The sequence below is a fragment of the Helicoverpa zea genome, chromosome 1 (assembly GCF_022581195.2).
Source record: "Helicoverpa zea isolate HzStark_Cry1AcR chromosome 1, ilHelZeax1.1, whole genome shotgun sequence".
In the NCBI taxonomy this organism is placed as follows: Eukaryota; Metazoa; Arthropoda; class Insecta; order Lepidoptera; family Noctuidae; genus Helicoverpa; species Helicoverpa zea.
Genome location: NC_061452.1, coordinates 11686462 through 11703416, shown reverse-complemented (window position 1 = coordinate 11703416; position 16955 = coordinate 11686462). Strand labels below are relative to the sequence as shown.

General features: G+C 36.0%; 1 protein-coding gene and 1 long non-coding RNA gene across 2 annotated transcripts in view; one reads left to right on the top strand and one right to left on the bottom strand.

The window, feature by feature from the left end:
• LOC124635257 (solute carrier family 12 member 4) overlaps positions 1–16955 on the top strand; it is a 494187-nt gene that overhangs the window by 41668 nt on the left and 435564 nt on the right. The gene's annotated exons all lie outside the window — the stretch shown is intronic.
• LOC124635544 lies at positions 8134–9082 on the bottom strand. Its single transcript, XR_006985023.1, has 4 exons — positions 8740–9082; positions 8585–8653; positions 8266–8391; positions 8134–8143 (listed from the first exon to the last, which is right to left on the bottom strand). It is a non-coding gene; the product is annotated as an uncharacterized LOC124635544 (long non-coding RNA).

Below are 16955 nucleotides of genomic sequence, written 5' to 3'. Positions count from 1 at the left end.
TATTAGCTATTTCCCGTCTACTGTAATTCCAATCGATTATTATTTACGTATTTTATGACCTCCTCCTGAAGTATGGCACTAATGCAAATCAACACCTTGCATTATGTTCAAAGTATCACACGTAGTTATTATTCTATTCGTTATATTAATACTGTAATGTAAATCAAACTAGCCAGTTCAAACAATAGAAATTGAAACAGCTGTAGGTTTAACCGAATGTTTGCTAACATCGTGTCAACCTGGAAATCAGTTAATAGACTGTTATTCAAATTAAACATTATGGGTTAGATGTGGAAGTAAAGCCTATTTGCATTTTCACCAGTACATAGTAGTTAGGGTTTATTTCACAGTTACACAGAAGTATGAATTTCTAAAAAACATTGATTCTATTGAAAGAAAAACATATAAATACATACATATTAGCTGCTACTCAGAACTCACACTACATTTAATAACGGAAAAAATATCTCTCAAAAACTAAATAGAATTGGCAATTGCGTCACGCGGCTACTCAAAAACCGCACAAACGAAGCAGCCCTAATAAAACAACATTTTCTTATTTTTTCAACTCAAAACGGTTTTCATCGTTAATCTCCTTAAAAACACGAAATATGGAACCATAAGCGCGAAAACGTTTATATTTACGGTAATTTTTATTTACACCTCTTATTTACCTTTTTTCTTTTATCTTTTAAAACGTGGCTGGGGTAAAGCTTAGCAACTCATGTTCAACCGCGTTTAGCAAATCGCAAACAAAAATAACAGGTACCTACCCCTTTTTAATCGAGCAGGGCGTTTGTTTGTTTTATTTTGGGTTATGTCTTTTTATGCGGGTTCCTCGGAACTCAAAAGGATTTTTTTATTAGATGCTCTTGGTATATCCTTGCTAATATTTATTACAAATGTGAAAGTCTGTCGGGATGTGGTCCTGTCCGCACGTAGGTGAAATCGCGGGAACGGTTAGTAATACTCTATCTAAATATTATTTCGAAAGTTCACTTTTTCATTATTTCATGTTATCAGATTTCCTTGTAGATAGTTGTTTTACATAGTGTACTAACTATTGCAATCACTTGTAGGTATATTAACCGATTATCCAACATTGATTTTACCGCTTGCTATTTTAAATTTCATCTTCCTTCATTCAAATATTATATTGCTAAGATAACAAGTAGTCTTGCTAAACCCTTTACGTAATACTTACCTTATGTAACACTCGAGAACATATTCAAATAATGCAAATTCTCTTCAGCGTTTCATGTCACTCCAATGTGTCTCTCACACACGTAGCTGTTCAAGGTCTTAAGATGGTCTGCAGTAAGTCCACTTGATCCAAGTTTACATATTTCGTCGTGCTTGGATTAACTGGCATTATGGTCTCGTGATGATGACTAAAGTTTGTATTATCACTTTGTACATGTTTCATGGTTCGTGACGTCATATGAGAACATTTGTCATTTTCGAACAAGTGAACTGATTTTACTGGAAAGATATGGTTAACAAATAAAGGAGGGAGGCAAACACACATATCCCAGATATCTTGGTCCGGGATTTTACGAAAGAGTTACCGCGGCCCTAGCATATAAAAGGCTTAAGAAGGAACATCGTAGGTTTTAACCAGTAAGAGTCTGACACTCCCTTCTACTGCACCCACAGCGAGAGAAGTCGTTTAATGATTTCCCGTAAAAATACCTGATATCTTAAAACTACGAAATTTTGAATATTTAAATCGTTTTACTGTTAAATGCTTCATATTAAGCAGATACTTTCATAAGAAATTAGAGAGACTTAAAGCCTACTTATTAAGATTAATTTAAGTTCCCAATTCTGGCACTCTTCACAACCGAGATTCAAAGCGTCTGGATTCTTTATCCCCTGTTTGGCCATTCGCCAACATTGTTATAAGTATCATTATCCTCTTACAACAGGTTGTTGCTGCTCATTGGCGGGTATTTTGTGGCTATCTCGACTCTCTTATATTGTTAGGTTTCATTCACACTGCAAAAGCGACGCGTATGATGGACTGTTTCGTTGAATATGTTTTTTTGGGATATTAAGTAATTATGATGCGTCATAAATAGGGAAAATAAATTAATATCAAAAAGGCTTCATAAACTTAAGTGACTCCATCGAATTCAGTAGGTAGGCATACCTACAGGTTTTGTTAGTCCCTGCTTTTATAGTCTTTTTTAATCTGGCCATGTCGAGGCATAGGTATATGTACCTACCATACCTAATCATTGCAATCCTTGAATTTGTCAAAATGAAGTTTTCAATAAAGAAGAAATCGCTAGGCATTTTTCTTCTTTCAGTGTAACGTTAACCTTAATTCAGTAGCTTTTATTTACAGTTGGATTTTCCTTAAACAGTGCTATTGATCAGCTTTTGAATATAATACAATGTCTGTCCGGTTTAATCTTCAGACCGCAGACAGAGCTTGGCTGATTTTTTTTCTTTGACTGGGAAATATTGTTTCTGTTTTTGCCTATATTGAAACTTTTCCTGAACACTTTATATTAAAGAAGTCCTGTTGAAGAATCATCATATTACATGACACAAGAGATAGTTTAACACTAGGATATCTATTTCATGAGAGGCATTTAAAGTAAATATTATTGAAATAGGTAAGTCGCATTGAGCAAGCGTGGTATTTAACGTTCAATCCTTCTCCATGTGAGAGGAGGCCTGGTCCCAGCAGTAGGATGATAAAAAGGCTGTGAAGAGTAAGGATAACATTTTGTTAACATTAAAAGTAAAAACTTACTCCTAAAAAGCGTCTAAAAATTCGTAAATATTTCTAATTAATGAAACTAGCACGCATCTCAACATACTTACGTTTTCACATTATTTACACCCTTCTCATATATTTACCTTTAAAGTGACCTGGCACATAAAGCCTAGCGAATATGCCATCACGTACTGCACAGCCTGGATTAGCTAATAAAGTTGGACTGCATTCTTCGAATTAGTCAGCGTGAACGCATGGAAATGCAGCGCAGCCGTCAATTGTACTGGCTAGGCAGATCATTTCAATTATTGGTTTTAACGTCTAACGGATTCCACGTACATACTGTATGTGTTTCGCATAGCCGTAAATGAAACAATAAAGAAGACTGATATGTCAACTTAGGTAAAATGTAATTAATACTTGAAAAAAAAAACTAAAGCCTTGTAGATACTTATATCTATTTTTTCCCGCGATTTCACTCGCGTCCCGTAGGTATTACTGCTTGTACCGCGATAAAATGCAGCCTATGTTGCTCGGGAAGAATGTAGTTCAAATCGGTTATGCAGTTACGGACCGTTTACGGTACAAACAAACAACCAAATAATATTACCTCTTTATGTCTCTACCAGACCTCGGGACTATAGAGTCCCGGATTTTTGGGAGGCGAACGTGGGGCCGAAGCCAACACGCTGAAGCCCTTTTGAGACAACTTTAATGAAATGGTGACACAAAACCGACGATTATCCCTGTATACACTATAGAAATGTACCCAAGGACAATCCCCGGTTCTGTGCTAAACTATTGCTAACTATGGATGAAAACTACTTGGGCTATTGTGATGGGATGCTAATGGACTAGGAATGGGAAAACTACGGGAACTATGGCACCTGCCGATGACAATGTAATAAATACATGTTAAAATGGCAGGTGGAGACTCGCCAACTCACTTACTGGGCCCCCGGGAATCAGTCACTGAAAAGCAACAAGATTACCTCTTTATTATTATTAGTACCTATAGAAGTTAATCGTTACAATACAAAATATTTGAAAAACGTTCACAGTTTTCACCATAAACTCTTACTTGTCACCTCGAACAGTCTCAACTAGGATCACCGTGGCGAGCATTCCTCGTCTTTGCACGGGAAAGTTAAATTATCTTCCAACTTTCCGCCAATTTAATTATGAGACAAATATAGGTTCGGGGGAAGTCGTAATCGATGGAGTATGAAGGCGTCAGCGTAGGGGGGGGGGGAGGGTTACAGAAGACTGATGTACTTTCCCTGGTAAGGAACTGACGAAATGGCACGTCAGAAAAAGTCCGTGGGTAACATTGTAATATTGAAAGGGTTAAATTTTTTGTAGGTTTAGTTTAATAGGTAAGGAGGATCTAGTTACATTGGTAATTTTTTGCACCGATAAATGTCAATCGAGTGTATGAATTTGCTTTGTTGTTGATTGAGCAAGCGTGTTGATTAATTCTAAATCCTTCTCCGTATGAGAGGAGGCCTGTGCCCAGCAGTGGGACGATAAAAAGGCTGTATCAGTTTGAAATATTATTGCAATGTCAGTGAAGCTTTTACTGCCTTGTAAAAGGGACTATAGTTTGTAAAAATAAATGATTTTAAACTGTCAACTATCCCCTAGTATGTATGCACGTGACATATTTTTTTTAAGGATTGTACTAGCTGTTGTTTCCGTTAGACGCAAAAACCGAACTAGGTACCCGAGTTGCAACTCTGCGCGTTTGGTTTATTTGCTTTGCGCCTGATGTTTGAGGAAAGGCAATCGTAAAACAAAAAAACATTGAATCCAGTTATTTACTTTTGTTCCATATACTATTTACTTAAAGATCTCGTTAGAATAAAATTCAGCAGATTACATTTGGCTGCAAAATGCTGTATGGATGCTGCAGGGCACAGACAACATCTATAACAATAATAGGTCTTATTATTAAGTTTTACATTCAAAGCGTGACAAACATATACAATAGTTTATTTTAAAAGAAAATAACTATTATTTTACTGTCAACTTGGCATTCAAAAGGCAATGAAGTTAAAAGGCAAGTCCAACAAGAAAGTTCATTAAAAGCCAAAACTTGCTGCGTTGAGAACACAAAAAGACGTCAACTTGTGAAACTAGTATTTAAATATAATCGCCAACCTGAGTTTCGCGAAAAGTTTTTACATCAACTTAACTCTTAACTTAAGTTAATTTCATAACGAAGTTCAGGAACTAGGTTTTATTTTATTACGTACGAATTAATTCCAGATTAATCTTTTTAGTTTGGCAGGCAGGATGTATTGATTATATTTTTTCTGATGTCATTATTCTCTATTTTATGTACAGCATGTCGATTCTATAAAATATCACAACTCACTTCGACATCACTCTCACTTCGACTTCGATCTAAAGGTAGAATTCCGTGGACGCGACAATAGTCAACCTTTGAAAATGTATGGCACCGTTGTCGAGGCCCGTGACAGTCGCGCGCGGCCGACGAATTTCGTAAGCTGCTCGCGGCATTGTCAAAAATTTAATTCTGGTTTTACTAAAATTCTATAGATGTTATTAAGCGCTAGACCATGTTGAGAAGCGTACGGCCGCGAGCGGCTCACGAAATTCGTCGTCCGCGCGCGACTGTCGCAGCCCTCGGCAGCGGTGCCATACATTTTCATAGGTTGACTTTTGTCGCGCGCGGCTGCGACAATCGCGACCCACGGAATTCTACCTTAAAGTTTCGTGATTGACATTGTCAAACTACACTAGCGCTTCACTATCGAGCGTGTTGACAAGTTGAACTAAATCAAAGTCGAGATTTTGACAGATTTGTCAAAATCTGTCTATCTATAGGGGAGGTAGGGGAGAGATGGGCAGTTGGGAGACATGATCAAATCAGAATAAAAGGGGGGTCCTTTTATTCTGATTTCTGATCATAGTTTTGTTTTTTTTTAATTGGGTAGTTTACGTTACCGACTGGTAACGGTGTTCATCCATAGACTATCTGTCATTTCTGTGAGTTGTCAAGAACAAACACTCGTAAAAGTACTTAAATATTTTGTTGCGGTTTCGGATCGTTATAAAGAGAAAACTAATGAAAGGTATGTGTATTTTCTATTATTAATTATTGATTGTCAAAATCTCCAGTTACAATTATAGTAAGTCGATGCAATCCACACCTATTATACCTTTAGAAGAGAGTACTACAGCAATAGTTAATGGGCCCCACGTTTTTATTTTAGTCTAATATGACCGGGACCACCTACGTAGGTTGACAGGTAAGTAACTATTTTTTATTTTCTAGTTTTCAGTGCACATAAGATAAAACCGTTTAACTTAAAAGTTTTTTTACCGATTTTTTTTTCATAAACTAAGTCAAAAGTGTCCAATGCTCTCTATGGTAGGGAGGCTTTTCTTCGTCAGTGAAAATTTGTGAGGTTATAAATCTGCACGAAAAATCCTTTATAGAATCTTGTTTCAGGTACCGTTGCCAACTTGATCTAGAGACTATTATATTTAAAATAGTGTTTAAATAAAGTTCTAAGTGTTTTAAAGTGATTAAGTGCCTACATTTAACGATGGCTAGAATGTTTTTGCTTAAATCTTTATTAGAAGAAGCTCATGCTTTAGATAATTTAGAAAAGCGTCAACAATCTGTTAGAATTCGTAGTTTACCTTTATTAACTCGCGATGATGACTATGTGAGCATATATAGATTGTCAAAGGAGCTAATTGACCAACTGGAGTCTGATTTACTGCCCCTGATAAAGCCCACAAAACGTCGAGGCAAAGGACTTACAACTCGTGTAAAAGTAAGTATTGACACAGTTTATAGTTGAAAAATTGTAATCAAGCACACAATAATAAGAAAAACACTTAGTTCTTAATAAGGAGTATTCCCTTTATGTGGTTTCCCCGCCAGCTGATATGTTTTCAAAAGCCTCTGTACTTCAGTTATAATATTGGTATTCTCTTAAGCATGAAAATAACCAAATTGGTCTCAATTTTGTTTTCACTAAATCCAGATAAAGTAGGTATTACATTTTTTATTGATTTATTGTTTCACAGATACTATGTACTTTATCATTCTTGGCTAGTGGCAGTTACCAGAAGGTTATTAAAGAGGGCATCAGAACTTATTTATCGCAACCGTCTGCATCTCGTTGCATAAATGAAGTAGTGGAAGCTCTGAACAATCCGGCCGTAGTAAAAAAATATATAAGGTTTCCTCAAAATCAGCAAGAAAGGCAAATTTTAAAAGAAAGGTTAGTACCTAGATATAATATAATTTTAATATTATTATAATTAAACTGACCCTTTTATTTTTACAGTTGATCATGTTAGTGATTATTGTAAATTACAGGTTCTACAAAAGGTTTGGGTTTCCAGCCACCATAGGCTGTATTGATGGCACTCTGGTGGCAATGAAGAGACCAGCAGAGAACGAAGAACGGTTTTACTGCCGCAAAGGCTACCATGCAAGAAATGTGCAATTGGTAAAATGGATTTCAATGTTGTAATCAATTATAATTAGGTATAATAGAGTCATTGTAATTTATTTCTTTTTCAGATAACAGATGCAGATTTAAATATTTTACACGTGGATCCCACATATGGAGGAGCTACTCACGATAGCTTCATTTTTAATTATAGTGCTATCAAAGACCATTTAGAGGCATTAACAAATGCTGGTGAAGAAGTAGTTTTGCTCGGTAAGTAGATCCTTTCCTGACCCTGCTTCAGAATATAAGCCTAATTACTAAGTATAAAAACTACATAGTTATTTTTTTTTCAGGTGATTCAGGATATGCTCAGCGTGCCTACCTCATGACGCCAATTAGTGGCGCTGAAGAGAATTCCCCTGAAGCTTATTACAATAAGCGTCATTCAACTGCTCGCAACTCAGTTGAGAGAACAATAGGCCTCCTAAAAGGACGATTTAGGTGCTTATTAGTACACAGAGTACTCGACTACCATCCAGATGTAGTTGCAAAAATAGTAATTGCATGTTGTGTTTTGCACAACATGTGCAATCGCGCGGGAATTCCGGCAATCTCTATTTCCGAGGAAGAAAGAGTAGAAGAGCTTGAAATAATTGCTGAAGCAACAAGGAGGCAAACTAGAGATTTACCATCCAACGCCGATTTAGCTTTAGGTCAATTACGAAGGCGAAACTTCGTGAATGGGCTTTGGCGTTCACGTCATAATTAATGGGTGCTAATTAAATAGACTTCTTTTTATTATCATTATTCGGCCCAAAAATGTATGTTGGCTTCTAAATTACTAAGTCAGCCACAATTAACTATGCCGGATTGCTGAACCAGAGGTCTTGGGTTCGATTCCCGGTTCGGTCGACATTTGTGTGATGAGCATGCTTGTTGGCCGTGGTCTGGGTGTGACAATATGTTACTGGTTATTCTGAAACAACAGAAACAATCTTAAAAAGGCCCACTTCCTAATATTGAAATTAAATATCGACAATTCCAAGTGACACAGTAAATAATATTAAAGCACTTAGAATTTCAGAGATAGATACATACCCGTAAAATGCTTTGGCTAGTTCCAACAATGGAGCTGGATGAGGAAGCAAACAGTTTTCTCGAAATTGCACTAGCTGGTGGTCTGTAATTTCGAGGTGCTGGACTGTCCTCAATCAGGGCGGAATCCTGTAAATTGGATAAAATGGTATCTTCCTTGTGGGATAAAATTAAGATTATAATATTATTAGGGTTATTACAAGGATGAATTACTATTTCAATTATATTGGTAATAATAAAATGAATTTCAATATTTATAGATACTAATAGAATATAATCTAGACACATCATATACAGACATATTTAGTACAAAATAGCTTACATAAAATACAATAGCTGCTGATTCCTCAGTAGGCCGTGCCTGACTCTGCTGTTGTTGTGGTACATTAATCTATAATAAGTTAACATAAAAAAAAATGCTAGATAAGAGTGTAAAATAATGAATTCCATAAAATTATGAATTAAAAAATATCTTACGTTGTCATCATTAGTATTGTATATAGGTTGTGCTTCGGGTGATGGAGACGGCGTATCATTTTCCTGAAACAGGAAGGTAAATTTAATATAAAATTCACTTAACACTAAAAAGGGTCTAATCCACAAAAAAATGGGTGCTGTAAAAACGACAGCAAACCTTGCAGAGTGTTTCTAGTATTACTTACCAATTGCATTTCTGAATTTCTTACCGGAAACGGCTGAATGCCTAAATGTGCATCTCCTGTGGAAAAGCTTTCACCACCACACAAAGCAACAATCCTTTCCTCAACCTCAGTTAGCATCATTTCGTCCTCCACCCCACCACCAGTCCTACGCCTAGCAGCAGAGCCTGCTGCAACTTTTTTTTTAATGGCGCTTTTTTTGTCAGTCCAATACTACAATCAAACATTTATTTAAAATTAAAAAGAAAATTAGTTGTCTCCATTTCCACAATATTCTTGGTCAAAAATTGAAAAAGATTACATAAAATCAAAATAAAATATTTATGAATTCAAGGAACACACTTGAAACCAAGACTATCGGCTATCGCATAAGTGGTTTGCTTTAAGGAATGTGAAGTGGTTCTAACATACTGCTGCAAAAAAAAATACTGCTAACCTTGGTCCACTGTTTGTGGGTTTTGATGGTGCCACCTATACTGTTTAAGCGCACGGCTAATTCCTCCCACTGGCTTCGACTTCGCTCTCTGGCATTTTGCGTTCTCACGAAACCCTTCGCCAGGCCAGGGTTTTGCTCCATAAACTCAACCAGAGTTTCAACCTGAGCCGACGAAGGGTGAGACGACCTGTCATTTGGACTGAAATTATTGTTGGATTAATAAAATAAACACTTCTTTAATTAATATTATTTTTAACTTTATAACAAGAAATATAAAATTACTTCATGATTTTATCACAATTACGGCGAAAACCGGCGAAAACAAACAAGCTTAAACACAATATGAAGACAGAAGATACCCGATATATTACTTTCCTCTATGACAGAAGAGAAGAAAATATTGTCCACAGATTAATAATGGTATTGGCGCTGTCAGTATTTTTTTTCGTAGGGTAAGCATAGATTATATTCACAGCACGAATTTAGAGATTTCTGTTTATTTTATACTTAAAAGCTGCCTCAAATTCCTTACAATAACAAATTATAACTAAAACATCATATTTAGCTAAAATTCTGTGTCAAAACTGATAAAATTAAAAACTGATTAATCTCGGTTGACATTTTGTCGAGTGGGGAAGTCACTAGCACAGCATTGGTCGATGTCGAGCTCACTTCACTTCGCAAGTGATTAGGTGATGTTTACAGAATGCAAAATCAAGGTCGTTCTGAATCGAATGCGAAGTGAGAGTGAATAGCGAAGTGAAATGCGAGTTGTTGTTCGAATTTTATAGAATCGACGTGCAGGCAGGCCTTGGCCCTGTTGCGCCCCGCTGGGGTTGCTGACAGTATTCTACTTGTGTAGCCCTTTCATTTGATACCCATATTGAGGGGGCTGTGCCATTTTGTGCCGGCGGCCATATTGGATTTAATTAAAGGTGTATACAAAATTTCAGACCAATCGGTTGACAGGAAGAGGGTGAAATTTGAATTACTAAATTTGATCCAAGAATAAATAATAAAACAAACGGGGTGAGCTAAATAAAACCGTTTAAATATCTTGTAATGTTGAAACTGATTGTAATTTTTAGGAAAGCTCTTTCATTATATCTAGCCGAATATAAGAAATGGCAATAAAAGTTGATAATGATCTGTAAAATCTGATTTTTTATGCAATAAATTGTGAAAAAGTGCCCATCCCTCCCCTACCTCCCCTAAAGTATGAAATGACATTACGAATCGAAGTGAAATGCGAGTTGTTGATCGAGTTTTATAGAATCCCAGTACAGGTAAGAATTGTTTTTGCGTCTTCTTTAATTGCAGTCCTCATTCTTTGCACACAGATTTGATCAGAAGCGGCGTCTGAATAATTTCGTATATAAGTAATAGCCAGTAGACTTAAGTTTCGGGGGGGATAAAAACAAACCTACACATAGAACCAGTGACTGATACGGGACGCGAACCCATGAACCTGTATCAGCAGTACTTGCGAGCTAAACAGTAGTACTATAGTGTCTGACGTCATTAAAATCCTATCAACTATTACTGAAACATTCAACACAAAATAATAGAAGCTACATTGTTTTGTACTACACAAAACGCCCATCTTTTCACATGATAGGCGAACAAAACATTGTGGAACAATACCTAAAGATAGACTTGAATATGTTTATTGTGTATACGAATGGAATACATTATGATGTCAGAATCGAAGGTATCCAATTTTTCAAGGTACTTGTACGGGTATAATCAGGTTTGCAGCCTTGAGAGCAAACGCGATATTCTAATTTCGCGTTTTTGTAATGGGTCACGTATGAATTTTATCAGTTCAGTGTTTTCAGGGTGTCTTTCTCCAAAACTTGTAAAATAACCCTCGATATGGTGGAATTATGTAAGAATTGTGTCGATTCTTCTCATTGTACCTTTATGGTCGCGTTCCAACGAAACTACTATAAGCAGTCGGATAAAAAGAAGCTTTCTCTTTAGCTATCCAACACTGAATCATGGAGAGATTGGCGCGTTCAACCTAAAAAAACACAAACAAATTTCAGCTTAAACCAACGTTAGTTTCAGCATAGTACCAGTCTCCGCATTTCATCTTATCAAATACGTATCGTAATGTAAAGAAAATCGATTAATTTGTCTTCCGTGAAAGCACATAAAATAAGATTAAAAATAAAGTTATCGCCTCTATAACCCAGGAAGCCACCTTCAGCTTAAGCCAGGGAGTACACCTTCATCCTAAATAATACGTGGCACACAAAAATAAACACCACAAAGATATATTTGGCCTATTTCAGGGAAGCCTTTATACTACGACCTCGGATTAATCAACTAATTCGTTGGTAGCGGTATCTGCAGTTTTGAGTGTCCCTAATCGTTTTACCTTTCATCTCTTGTATTAATGAGATTTATTTTCCTAACCTGATTTTGACTGCGTATGTGCCAGGATTAGTTTTGTGCCAATAATATTTGAAAGCTTAGAAATTATGAAAGGATTAAGAGAAGCTATGCATATGAATTTGGATGAAAAAATCGAGGACGACTATGCTCGGAGTATAGACCATATATGTATGTTTAAATACAAGGTTAATTACATTGCCTTTTTAACTATAGGTAATTCTAGAGAATAACATACAAACTTTACTTCTTCAAACTATTAATGGTTATAGAGAAAAACAAATCAATTCCAGTCAGTGCATTCAAAATGAGCGCCTCAATTTGCCATTCAAGGTCTTTGTTCCCTTGTCTTTGGTCGTTGTTCCTTCAACATGCAAACTTGATTTTCAAGGGAAGTGTTACATCTGAAAACACAGTTATTCCATGTTGGTTACGTTTCAATACCTGTGGTAATAAACTTGAGTTAGGGTGGTTGTTCACTTGGCATGTCGTAGGACGTAGATAATGGTCGTGAGTGCTGCCTATATGGATTGTTATGAAACACTGAAGAACATATTTCTGTTATACCATTGCTGGGCACATCCCCCTTTTTGCACAGAAGTCAGACGCTCGCACTACCTAAAGGCGGTTTAGCGACTTCAGACTGACTTCAGATATATTCTCATTCAATTTCACAGTGAATAGTTAGTGTTCAGGGGACAATGAAAAAGTACACAATAACTTTGAAAAGCGACATAAGTACTTGTCCGAATTTCGGCTCCCAACACCCTTAAGCATAAGAAGCCTTACTTATCAATGACCGACTGTCATGACAAATTAACCTATGTATCTTACGACAGGCTTCATGTGTGAACAAGCTCTTACCCTTATATCATGTTGGTTACGTTACAATACCAATAAAATTGACTTACAATTGAGTTTGACGTCACTATCAGTACCTAATACCGGGAAAGGTCAGGGCTCTTTCGATCGGCTGTGTTCGAGTACTTCATACTAGAGACGGCTTTTGTATAACGATTGCTTGTTTCCTGCTTTCAAAGTGGATGTTTCAATATCGAAACTGGGATGTTGTTTCAGAGACGAGAGATTGGTGCTTTGATGATAGGTGACTCATCTGATGATGAAAAAATTAACGATTTTTTGAATCAGGAAGGTTTTTCAGCGTAAGATCTAATATGTTAAGAACTATGTTAAAGTAAACACTATCAAATATATAATAAGATTATCATCCCTTTTCTGTCCACATGGTAAAAAAATAATGACCTTACTAAACTTACCTGAATATCAAATGTTTTTTTCAGGCTAGAAAAAACCTGTCTACCTTTAAATTAGGAGTTTGAATTCCATCTGTCTTTTTGTTAGACATATCTAGAGATCTGCCAAAGACTGAAAGAAATGTCTCAAAAATAAATTAAACAGATATGCTTACATATCTACAAAAAACATAATTTTTTGAAATCAATTCACTAAACATACAAATCATACCAATGAAAGAGAATCCACTCAAACATATTGAATTCGAAGAAAACTTGCCAATTTAAATGCGAGGAACAGTCAACCGCAAACCTAAGACTCAGGCTTCACGTAGAATATAATATCCGTGAAATTCCAGCATTCCCTCGATCTTATTCAGGAACATTTTGTCATATCACTAGCTTTTGCGCGTATTTCTTCGTGTTCAATTGTCACTTTGGACATTACGCTTACTTTCTTATGTTATCCTTTATGAATACCTACAGCTGTTTCTTTCGGCTTAATAACTTCTCTCTCGTGAATAAAAAGTATCATGTTCTTGTTTCCATAATTATCTCCATATCATCATCAGCCTTTTTTTTGTCGTCGCACCGCTGCCGCCGGGCACAGGCCAGCAGTCACTCAGAGAAGGATTGAGCGTTAACGCTCAAACGTGGTGTTTTGTTTTACCTTCAATCAGGCATTGGCGTTCAAGATATGTTTGGAGAATATAAACAGACTTAGAAATGTTGCACTGATTCTCAAATCGGACCCACACCCTAATTTTTTGTCTCCAAAACTTATACCCAAAATGAAACAGCGATTTCACCATAAAAGCGTGATAAAAGAACTGCTTTTTCATTTGTAGTATTAGTAAGGATTCCTACGAAGGAAAGTGGAGTACGTTAGGATTGCGTCCCTCGGATTTCGCTTGTGTTTGTGAACTTCACAAAGGAGATGCGCTGATGAAAGTCTGTAAGCGATAGCGTGGTATATAACTGTACTTAGTTTAGCTTTCAGTAAGCGTATCTCTTGGTAGTTTGCTATTTGATGCGGAGTCAAGCTTCTCAGACTTGAATCATTTTTTTTGTGGCATAATCCAATTATTACAAATACTATAAGAGCTTGTTGATGGTTTGTCTGTATGTTCGGGATGCTACCTGCACTGGCTGTGCCTTTTGCGAAAAAAAGTCTTAGCTGAAAATACGTATGTGTCTGAATGTCATCTTAAATATTATAATATGTTGATCTAGTTTTGATAACGTCAATTTGAGAGATCCTAACAAAATCGACCAGGGCACCGCTTTTTACTCACATACATATACATATAGAACACCATTAACTCATTCCGAGAGAAGCCACAAGCTAATACACAACCAAGGGAATACCATATTCACACATAATGCTCGTACTTCCAATACCTATCAACGTAACCTAATTCGATTCCCCTAATGCGACTTCAGATACAAAGTGCTTATCAGTTAACGTAATATATGTATATTGAATACTATTGAATAATGGCTGAATACTGAATAGACCAGCCGAGGCCTATTCGGTACGTCGTCACCAAAAACTCGGTGAAAGCGAGTTTCATCCGTATTCGATCGGTTCTGTACTAGCGAAATGGTGGTTCTGTTGTTGTTCTGTCAAGCATGAGGACTTTGCTAATTAATTTAGCAGTTTTTTTCTATTATAAATAAGACCATTTGATAGACGTCTAGACAAGATGTAGTGTTCTTACCATTCGGGTCCCGTTACCACCCTCGAGTATAACCGACCAAACGACCAACCGACGAGTAGAACCCCTGATATCGAATATGTATAATTCTTGTCATTTGTAAAAGCCGATAGTTCGATCAGAATGTTGTCGATCCCTGAAAGGTTTTCTGTGTTATTTAATTTATAAATATCCATATCACGCCTTGTCTTAGAGACTAAAAAATTTGAGTAAATTATACGTTTTCGAATTTTCGTTTACTGGTCATTTTCGTTGGTACAGAGAATTTTTTGTTCGATCTAATCTCTTAGAGTGGTAAATTAAGAAGGAGTTTGTTGCGGCCTCGATTAAATTTAATGCTGTTAGGATTGTCATTGAGGTCTGCTAAGGGTCTTAAATGATTGGATTTGCCATTTTCTGTTCTCATCCCTGTTTTACTAAAATGTTTTTCTGTTTCTGGGCCTGTCTAGATGTTTTTGTGATCTCCAAAATGGTTTTATTTAATTTTGTTCTTGGCTCCGAAGTTAATTTGTGCCGTGTTTTACTTAGCTATCTATATTAATTACGGGAGGTTAGGAGACTAGCACAAAATGTTTCTGGAGTTTCTTAATTTTTCTAAGTAAGACCTAGTTTTTGAAACCGTGCAACTGGTGTCTGAACTTTCATTAGAACCGGGAAAGGCCTTTTAATATATAACTTTTCGAGTCTTCGTTAATTTAGGGGAACATTAAATCAGTAACAGGAAAGGCAAGTTGGCAAAATAAATATATTGTCCTTGCTTTTCCGAACAACTTGCCCTGAAGCGCCTGTTAATTAAAACACAGGAAATGCAACGTATTATTATACCAATTAGCCAATATAGATCTTGCAGTAACATTTGCAACAGGGGTAAAATAATTTACCGGAGCCTCAGTTCCTTTTCAAAACATCCTGCAGCTATTGAATGGTATAAATAAGTTCTTTCCCTTTATATTTAAGTTAATACGCGCCTTCGCTTTCCAAAGATTTTATAAGGGAGTGAAAAAGTTGGATTTCTGAAAAACTACATTAAATTGTTAGGGAGTTAGTGCAATCTGATCTATTAGCTTTGGCACCAATTAGAAAAGCAGGGACCACATTTCTGCCTTCGATGGTAATATTATTGCGGGGGTTAGCCGCTTTATCGCTGGTCAAGCCTACATTAATTAAAATTATAAATGAATACACCAGAGAGACAATTATTAGTGTGAGAGGAATAATCATTATTGTTCCTAAACAATAAAACACCTAATAGGATATTTTTATTAATAAATAAGAACCGTCTGTCTGATATCAGATTATCTTATATAATATAATTATATCTTATAATAAATATAATTATATTGTTTTTACGTCCATTTTGTCGCTTTATCGTCCACTTGGGTGTCGGGAACGTGTCAGCCGTTTATGATCGTGTCAGACATTTCTACTAATGTTGCTTAGCGGTGTTGTACAAAAATCTCTTTTTGTACTTACATACGAATAATTTTATAAATCTATGTAATGGTGATACGAATATTCTAATCAGATAATCTATGAATGTACATATACGCATATTTTTCCCTTCTACTATATTTATGTATAATGTGCCTAATTTTAAGTGTGTGTATGCGTCTATTGTTGCGCAATAAATATTTATTTATCTATGTAATAAAAATGCCGATATTGATGGTGTGCGCAGAAAACCATTACCAGTTTCTTTTTATTTCCCAGTACCCAGATTGAATTTTAAAATACACTTAGAATAACTAATTCCAAAAGGTTAGAAAATGGACAAAAATAAGTATTCAATTGAAATAAAATTTTCAATATAACGTTCGACAGCTGAGAGCTTTAGAATTCAAATGTTACCTAAAAATAATTTTCTTCGAGAGTCGTATTTCAGAAGCCGAGCTAATATTCCCAAATTTAGAAGCGTGAGTACGTATTGATCGGGTCCTGAAAACATTAGGTTCGATGTAATTACTAATCAGCCGAGCGATACAATTAGGTTATTATCCATCAAGATAATTGATTACCTCGATAAAGACGCTGTTGGGATAAACAAGATGAGAAAAGGTGCTTTATTTAAGAATTTCATGGTACACGGTACCTATATGATATGTCTTGTATTATGGAAGGCTAATTCATGGGTTGGACTATATCTGGTAACATTGACCATATCACACAGCAATATTTTTAAATATTGATTATTAAATATTAATTGATTTATGACTAACTTATAAGCTTATAG